Source organism: Galeopterus variegatus, unplaced genomic scaffold (genome assembly GCF_000696425.1).
Source record: "Galeopterus variegatus unplaced genomic scaffold, G_variegatus-3.0.2 Scaffold2229, whole genome shotgun sequence".
NCBI lineage: Eukaryota > Metazoa > Chordata > Mammalia > Dermoptera > Cynocephalidae > Galeopterus > Galeopterus variegatus.
The window spans coordinates 170,682-180,682 of record NW_007728340.1 but is presented as its reverse complement, the minus strand read 5'-3'; the positions used below and the strand labels follow the sequence as shown (position 1 = coordinate 180,682).

The 10,001-nt window shown below is 39.0% G+C and overlaps 1 pseudogene; it reads left to right on the top strand.

Moving 5' to 3' along the window:
* Positions 1-3,471: 3,471 nt before the first annotated feature.
* LOC103597186 lies at positions 3,472-8,397 on the top strand (annotated as a pseudogene).
* The last annotated feature ends 1,604 nt before the right edge of the window (positions 8,398-10,001 follow it).

The window sequence follows — 10,001 nt, the reverse complement described above, 5'->3', positions numbered from 1 at the left end:
CATGCATAGATCTACATTTCTACTGGAAGTTTTTTTTTTTTTTTTTTGTCTTATTTTGTGTCCGGCAATGGATCACAACCCTCAGTGTCGCGCCCGTACCGGACCGGGACTGGCAATGGGATCGCAACCCTCAGTGCTGCACCCACACCTCACTCAGCCAGTGAGTGGGAACCGGTCTGAATATGTGGGATCCGAACCCTCCGCAAGAGCGCCGCCGTGCTCCCAAGCGGCGCACTGTAGCAGTGCGCCACCAGGCCGGCCCTCTACTGGAAGTTTTAAGTGATAAAGAATTTAAGTCCTTTTTATAACTTTTTATTGTGAGATAATTTGAGATATAAAATTGCAAAAATACTATAGTGAGTTCTTGTATACCCTTCACCTAGCTTCCCTTAATGTTAACAACTTACATAACCATCGTACAGTTACCAAAATTTTAAAAAAATTAACCTTGGTACAATTCTACTGACTTAACTATAGACATTATTCAGATTTCACCAGTTTCCTCCCTAATGTCCTTTTTCTATTCAAGCATCCAATCTAGGATCCCACAGTGCATTTAGTTGTTATGTCTTCTTAGTCACTAATACCTGTGATAATTCCTTAGTCATTCCTAGTCTTTCATGATCTTGAGATTTTGAAGAGTACTAGTCAATTATTTGTAAAATATCACTTGGTTTGGGATTGCCTTTGTTTTCTCATGATTATATTGAGGTTATGCATTACTGGGGAGAATACCACAGAAATGATGTGTGTCTTTCTCAGTCAGTCATATCAACAGGTACCTGATGTCAATATGTTGTAATACTGGTGATGTTAATCTTTTTTTATCATGGTAAAAAAACACATAACATAAAGTTAACCATGTCAACTATTTTTAAGTGTGTATAGTTCAGTGGTCTTAAGGTGGTGTTAATCTTGATCACTTGGTTAAGATAATGTCTGCCAGGTTTCTCCACTGTAAAGTTATTATTTTTTCCTTTGTAATCAATAAACACTTGGGTGAAGATACTGTACTTGACGATATGCAAATATCATACTTCTGCTTAAGCTAATTTTAGTTTCCATTGCTGGATATTTCCTGTGGCAATTAATATTGTGGCATTCTAATGGTGATTTTCCATTTTCCTGATTCCTTTTACATTAATTAATTAATTGAAATTCTTCTGTAAGGAATACTTGTCCCTTCTCCCCCACTTATATTTGGGTTATAATTCAATGCTATTGTTTCTTATTTTGTTGTTCAGCAAACCCTTTTATCTGAAATGAAGGGCAGATTTTTTAATATTGAAATTATCCACATAGAACACGTTTTGGTCAAAATTAGTATTTCTTTGTAACCCTATATACTAGATTATTTTAAACAATCACAAAATTTTAAAAATCTTTTTAAGTTTTACTCATAATAAATATTTTAACTTTAAATTAAAACTATACTAGCATAAATTAAATTTTTAATCACAGTTATACAAATATTAAATAGATAAACTATGAAACATTTAAAATTTATTATGCAGGCCTGTTTATATATTTATAAGCTATGTATAATAGAAATGTCATTTAAAAATAGATTTGTATGCTAAAATTAGACATACAAATATACAAGAAGTTGAATTGGTCTGTCTGGTTTTATGAAATTCTCCTAAAAATAAATAAATATATTACTTTCCTTATCATGTCTGTGTATCTTTTTGTTTGTTTGTTTTCTGTTTGAAGATGAATTTGTCTTATTCCTGGAAACAGAATTCAATCATATAATTTTCCCATGTAAATCTCTATTTTCTGCAGAATTAAAATATCTTCAAAGTATGTGACTAATTGGACACCAACTCTTCAACCAAAAATTTGACTTCATTTCCAAATTTATATAACACTTTTTAATAATATCATTAGAGTATTCTTTGCATTTATAGAACATTGAAACAAAATGTTAAAAATTGAAAATAACAAGAGTTTTCTGCCAAGTCGTGAAGTAAGCTTATACTTCTATGTACAATGCTCTGTTCTAAACACAGAAATAATAGATAAGAATTAAAAACAGAAAATTAAATAATTCAAAACCAGTAATGGAACATAGACGTAAAATGGTGACCAGGGATGAAACCTCTGGATTTCTGAGCTACAGGAAGAAAAGCTGGTATTGGCTGTCATTTATTTGGCTCTTATGGGCTATCAGGAACAAAATGTTCTCCATGAAAGATGGAAAATAAAAGTCAAGGTCACTGTTTAGAGTCAGGAGCTAGGATGAATCCATCTTGTTTCTGAAAGAAGGATGAAAAACCACCATTGCCAAAAGATCCTTGACGCTATACTTTATAGTATATTGCAAGCCTATGAAGGCTGGAGACAGACATAACCCTCAGACTGCGTTACGAATGCTGTGGTTAACAGGCTTAATGAAGTCATCTGTCCTATTTCTAGTATCATGTTGGGACAGAGGCCCAAATCACTTTTGTAAGACCTGATTCTAGGCCATGTCAAAGTGGTCTAGGAGATGATCATACTCCAGGAAGAGGAAAAAAAGAAGACTTAAAAAAAAAAAAACTACTGGCCAAAATAAAACTGTTTAAGATGCTTGCAGGGATGAACTAAGGAGTCACACCCACAAGAAGGTATAACTCCTTAGTTGTCCTTCTTGTGGGTGAACCAAAGAGTTATACCCAGAAGAAGGACAACAAATTATGGATGAAACAAAACAAACAAAAAACATGAAATAAGATAAAACAAATGGGCACAAATGTAGCCAACTAGAAATTTCAGAAATGAAACATATTCATTGTAATAAAACTTCAAAAGATGGCATAAAATTTATTCTGGGAGTTACTGAAGAACAAATTAGTAAATTGTTATATAAGAAAGAAATTCATCCACATGGAACATAAAGGTAAAAATTGTGAGAGGAGTTAAAAGATGTTACAGTTATCTATCTTTATGTGATAAACCAAATTTAGAGGAATAAAACAGCTATTTTATTATGCTCGTGGACTCTGTGGGTCAGAGATTCAGACAAGGCATGATGGGGATGGATTGTCTCTGATCTATGATGCCTGAGGCCACAGCTAGAAAGGCTTGAAGGCTGGGGGTGACATGGTAGCTATGGGACAATATATCTGGAGGCCACTTCCCTTTATGATCGATGCTGGCAGTCAATCAGAATACTTGCATGTGTTCTATCTATGTAGCCTGGGCTTCTTTGCAACATGGTGGCTGGGGTCCAAGAGTAAGTATCACTTTCACCATACTTTCTGTTGGCCAAGCAGTCACAGAGACCAGATTCAAGAGGAGGGGACATATATCACACCTCTTGAATAGAGGAGTGTCAAAGAATTTTAGGACCAGGTTTTAAAACTGCCACTGAAGACATGAATGATAGACATAAAAACTCTAATATAGGCCTCATATAATTTCCAGAAGAAAAGAATGGAGGGAATAGAAGAGAAGAGAAAAGAAATATTAATTCTGTTTCCGGCCAAGATGGCAAATTGGCATGGGCTACAGATACCCTACTTCAAAGTCAGTCCTGGAAAAACCATACATAAAAACATTATGGAATCTAAGAAACAGTGGAAAAACCCGAAGAAACTCCTGGAGAGGTTGAAGGCTGTTTTATACCGGTGTGTTAAGGCTTGGAGGTGGCTGCAGCCTCGTGGGGTAGGAGGAAGCCATCATGTCAGTGGTATGATAAATTTAAAGTATCCCACATTTGCCTTTGGACTAGAAATAAATGGAAACAGTTCAGATTGCTGGTGTTGTCAGCAGAGGTAAAAATCAAGGCAATGAAGAAACTCTGCTTGGCCTACATCCTAATTCCTGGATCCTGTTATGTTACATGATGAAGGGAATTAAGGATGCTAATCAACTGACCTTAAAAAAGGGAAATATTCCTGCATTATCCAGGTGGGCCTGATGTAATCCCAAGAGTCAAGATAGATGTAGACATTGCTGGGAAATACTATTCTGCCTTCCATGAACAGGAAGGATAAAGCTAAAGGTATAGAAAAAATACTTGCATAATACTAGATATAAATATCAGTTAACAGAATATCAAAAATCAGAAAACCTGTATGAATATAAGAAAAATAGTCCTAAGGGCAAAAAGAATTATAGAACAAATCTGAAATTGAATGTATCTAAGATAGCCTCAAAATAATAAAGCAAACAGATTTTGAAATAAAAATTGGTGAATCCATAATCACATATGGAGTTTTAGACATACCTGTCCCTGTAATCAATAGACCAATCAAACAGAAAATAGCTAGGAAATTCAGAATTCAAACTTGAATAATTTAAGGAATGGGCTTGATTTAAAAGGCATATAGAGAACACTTTGCCCCACAGTTTAAATATACTCATTATTTAAAAAGGCACATAAAAGGGCCAGCCCGTGGCTCACTTGGGAGAGTGTGGTGCTGATAACACCAAGGCCATGGGTTCTGATCCCTATATAGAAATGGCCAGTTAGCTCACTTGGGAGAGTGTGGTGCTGATAACACCAAGGCCATGGGTTCTGATCCCTATATAGAAATGGCCAGTTAGCTCACTTGGGAGAGCGTGGTGCTGACAACAGAAAGTCAAGGGTTAAGATCCCCTTACCAGTCAATTTAAAAAAAAATTAAATAAATAAAATAAAATAAAAAGGCACATAAAATATTTAAATAAGATGACAACATACTAGATCACAAAGTAAATCCAACAAATACTAATAATCTATGTCATAAAAGACATGTTTTTACCTCAATTTAATTACATTAGAAGTCAATAATTAAAATATCATAAACCTCCCATGGAAAGTTTTAAAACTTAAACTCATGAGCAAAATAATTTTCTGAACATGCTGGAGCACTGTCCTGATGCAGCCCTGGGCAGCAACCTGTAGAGTGTGCCCCGGGCCTGTTCCTTGAAACTATTTTCTGAATGTTTATTCCCTCCCTCCAAAGCTCATGTTGGAACTCAATCCTCAATATGATATTTGAAAGGTGGGGCCTTTAAGAGGTGATTGGATTGTGAGGACTAAGCCCTCATGAACAGACTAATCCATTGAGGTACTGATGGGTTAATGGTAAAATGGGTTATCAGGAATTAAACTGGGGGTTTTATAAGGAGAGAAAGAAAGCACGTAGAAATGCACTCTTGCCCCCCTGGTCATATGATACCCTGTGCCACCTCAGGACTCTTCAGAAATTTCCCACCAAAAAGAAGGCCCTCAACAAATGTGTACCCTGGGCCATGGACTTCCTAGCCTCCATGACTATAATAAATAAACCTCTTTTTAAAATATGTTACCCAGTTTCTGGTATTCTATAATCAGCAACAGAAAACTGACTAATACAGATAATCGATATTAAGATGTGGTGTGTTGTTCATAACAAATACCTGAAAATGTGGAAGCAGTTTTGGAACTGGGTAATGGGCAACACCTGGAAGAATTGGGAAAAGCAGGTTAGAAAAAGCCTAGATTCTAATGAGAGCTTAGAAGACAAGAACACCATCAGAAAAGTTTGGAAAATCTTAGAGATTGGTTAAATGGTAGTGATCAAAACGATGATAGAAATATGGACTGTAAAGACCATTCTGAGGAGGTCTCAGATGGAAATAAGGAGGAGCTTATTGGAAATTGGAGGAAAGGTCACTCTTGTTACACAGTAGCAAAGCACTTGGCTGGATTGTGCCCATGCCTAAGAGTTTTATGGAATGTGGAACTTAAGAGTGATGAATGAGGATATTTGTTGGAAGAAATTTCTAAGCAGCAAAGCAGCCAGGCAGCGGCCTGGCTACTTCTTACAGTTTATATTGAATTATGGCAGCAAAGGCATGATGTAAAATGGAATTTATACTTAAAAGGGAAGGAGAGTGTAAAAAAAAACTGGAAAACTCTCAGCCTGGTCATGTAAAGAGTGAAAAAGTTTGTTCGGGAGAGAAAACCAAGGGTATAGTCCAGCAATCATTGGCTAAGGAGATTAGTATGGAGATAAAGGATCATCAAGAGAATGGAAGAAAGTACTTGAAGGCATATCAGATATATTCTAGGTTTCCCCTCCCAACACAGGCTCAGAGGCGTAGATAATAGATAGAATGGTTTCAAGGAACAGACCCGGGCACTCTACAGGTTGCTGCCCAGGGCTGCATCAGGACACTGCTCCAGCATTGCTAAAATGGCCCCAGATGCAGCTGGACCCACTGCTTTGTAAGATACCAGCTGTAAGCCTTGGCAGAGTCCATATGGTGTTAAGTCTATAGGCTCACAGGATGTAAGAGCTGTGGAGGCATAGCAGCCTCCACCCAGATTTCAAAGCATGTATAGAAAAGCTTGGCTGCCCGGGCAGAGATTTGTCACAGGGGCAGAGTCACTGCAGTGAGCCTTCACTAGAGCTGTGATGAATGGAAATGTGGGGTCAGAGTTGCAGCAGAGAACCCCCACCAGGGACATGCCTAGCAGAGCTGCGGGACCAGGACTGCCACTAAGACCCAAGAACTGTAGAGCTACCAGCATTCAATGCAAGCCTAGAAGAGCTGAAGTGTGGCCTGAGCCCAGAAAAGCCATAGGGGCAAGGTTGCCCAAAGACTTGGGGGTCCAACCTCCACCTCAGTTTTCAAAGGATGCTGGATATGGAGTCAAGGGAGATTATTCTCCAGCTCTAAGATTTGATGCCTGCCCTGCTGGGTTTTGGACTTGTTTTGGGCTGGTTACTCCTTTCTTCTTTTCTGTTTCTCCCTTTTGAAATGAGAACACGTATCCTATGCTTGTCTCACCATTATACATATGTTGGAAGTAGCTAACTTGTTTTGATTTCACAGATGTGACTTTGGACTTTGGGAACTTTTGTGTTTGTGCTGGAAAGAGTTAAGAATTTGGTACTATGGGGATGGAATGAACATATTTATAAGTGAGAAGGACATGAGCTTTGGAGGACCAGGGGCAGAATGCTTATGGTCTGAATGTTTATCCCCTCCAAAGCTCATGTTGGAACTTAATCCACAATATAATATTTGAAAGATGGGGCCTTTAAGAAGTGATTGAATCATGAGGACTGGGCCCTTATAAATGAATTAATCCACTTATGGATTAATGAGTTAATGGTTTAATGGGTTATCAGGAAGTAGACTGGAGGCTTTATAAGGAAAGGGAGAAAGCATGTGAAAATGCATTCTTGCTCAACTGTTTCCCATGTGATTCCCTGTGTCACATCGGGACTTTGCCAAGAGTTTCCTGAAAGAAGAAGGCCCTCACCAGAAGTGCCCCCTGGACCTTGGACTTCTCAACCTCTAAAACTGTGAGAAGTAAATTTTGTTTCTCTATGAATTACCCAGTTTCAGGTATTCTGTTATAAGCAATAGAAATTGACTAATACATAACTTGAAATGAAATATGAAAATATTTCTTGAGTGACAATAAAAATATTAAACACCAATATTGCTGGTTTTGCCTCCTTGCTGGAAATGTCAGACTCAAATTACGAGAGCAGCAAAAAGGCCAGTATGGGGATCTGAACCTGTGATCTTGGTGTTATAAGTCTGTGCTCTAAGAAGAATTTTTAACAAGAAGGAGAGCAATCTGTGCAGAAAGAACAGAAATTTCTCTGAGGAAGAATTAGATGAGGAAACTGTGATTTTGGCCTTGGTTCCGGCTACAGAGGATCCTGAAAAAGAACAAATAGAATCAAGTGTTTCTTCAACTTCTGATGTCAAGCCAAAGAGGCCTAGGAAAAATAATGAAGGTGAACAATTCAAGGCTCTCCCAAAACCTACGTATAAAATACCAAGCTTTCCCTTGCCGGCCATTTTGCCTCCAATTTATGAGGTGCATTGGGACACTTTGCAGAACTGGTACCAACAATTTAATTTGAGTATCAATGGTGAGAAAATAGAGGTTTATCTGAGGCTCCAGAAACATGCTTACCAAGAACAAAAATATGCTATTCCTGAACCACCACCAGAGGCCAAACTGCATTCGAGGAAATGCAAGGCACTGACCAAGAGAGCAAGTCTTCATGAAAGTTGTGAGATGAGGAAGAGAGAGGAAGAGACAAACATAGTGGAAGTGATAACTCCAGGTCAGGAAGCCATGCTGGCATTGTGGGGAAAAATTGCTACAAGGGCCGTTCAGCCCATGGCTGTGAACTTGCGGCTCGTTCCTACTTTTGTTGAGGTCTTTTTGCTACAAGCCTCTGGTTTCAGGTGGCGTGTGGTCCATGGCAGACCTCTCTCCACAAACACAGAGGGGCGATTCACCTGCAGTTGCATGCAGGTCAGGTCTGGGTGCTTGACACTCCCAAGATGATGATTTCTCTCTTCCTGTTACCAGCCTACACTTTCCCATCCCCAGGCCAAGAAGATAATATGTTTTGCCCCAAATGTGCTAAGAGCAATAAGAAGATAATGAAAATTAATTACTATGGATAAGAAGAAGCAATCTGGTTTAAACACACTGTAGGAGATCTGAGTATTCCACCCCAAAATATGCCTAAGTATTATTTATGTATAAGTATTATTTTGAGCTGAAGGCAATTGAGAAGAAATGGATACAAGAAGCCCTCTCTGCCTCACCACTACTGTACCTGTATACCTCCCACTTAGATTCAGTAAGTGTTAATATCTTTCTATATTTGATATATATTGTGACATATGTAAATATATTTTTGATTAAATCGTTTAAAAGTAAAAAAAAAAAAACCACAACAACTAAATACCAAAATTTGGGAGAACCAATTAAAATGCTATTTAGAAATACCTATCCTGGATTATTCATCTGGGAGCTGCTGCCCCTGTGGCTGCCCTGCGCTGCTCCTCGGGGTTGGAGTTTGCGTTCCTGAAGTGAGAAGTGTAACAAGTGGTGCCCCATGTGAGGAGAACTTCGACTCCATGGATCAGAGACTGACCTGCCAAAGCCTTGGAAAGGAGAAAGATGTCCAACATTTACTCATCCTGATGTGACCAAACTGCCTTGGCACCGCCTGCCCCAGTGATATGTTAATTGGAGAAGGAGCTTATACTAACCCTCAGGCTCAAGCCGAGATTATAGATTTAAAGGATTTTTTCTTGAGAGAAGCGCCCCCACCAGAGAGGCCCGAGACCCATGGTAACCATGCACCCTGAGGCGCCAGCGTGACTGAGCAGGTAGGCCTTGCCACCACCAGACCCCATCCCCAGCCTGGGCAAGTGGGTGCCAATCAAAGAGGTGCCCTTGGAAAGGCCCAAGACCCACAGCAACCACATGCCCCAACGTGCCAGCGCAACCGAGCAGCTAGGCCTCACCACCACCAGACCCACCCAGCCCAGATGAGTAGGCACCAACCAGAGAGGCCCGAACCTTCTGCCCACAAGCACTGAGGCAACTGTGCCAAATTGGCAGTCCCAGCAGGATCCTAGCCAGACAATAGTTTCAAACCAGTGGACCATGAAACCCTTTGCCACAATGACTAAACAACAAAGGAAAGATACCAGAAATATGAAAAGTCAAGAAAGTACACCACCAAAAGGTAATAACTATCAAGCTCTAGATCCTATAGAACAAGAAGCTCTTGAAATGTCTGACAAGGAATTTCGAGTGATAATTCTAAGGAAACTAAATGAGATAAAGAAAACTCAGCTAGATAACATGATGAAATGAGGAAAAGTATACAGGACCTGAAAGAAGAAATGTACAAGTAAATCAATGCCCTGAAAAAGAATGTAGCAGAGCTTGCCAAGCTGAAGAATTCATTCAACGAAATAAAAAACACAACAGAGAGTTTAACCAGCAGGCTTGCAGAAGCAGGAGAGAGAACTTCTGACCTCAAAGATGGGCTGTTTGAAATAACACAGGCAGACAAAAAAAAAGAATTAAAAACATTGAAGAAAATATGAGAGATATCAGACAACTGTAAGTGCTCAAATATCTGAGTCATGGGTATTCCAGAAGGGGAGGAAAAAGGAGATTGCATTGAAAACATATTCAATAAAATAGTGGCACAAAACTTCCCAAGTATAGGAAAAGACACAGATCTTCAGATTCAGGAAGCTCAAAG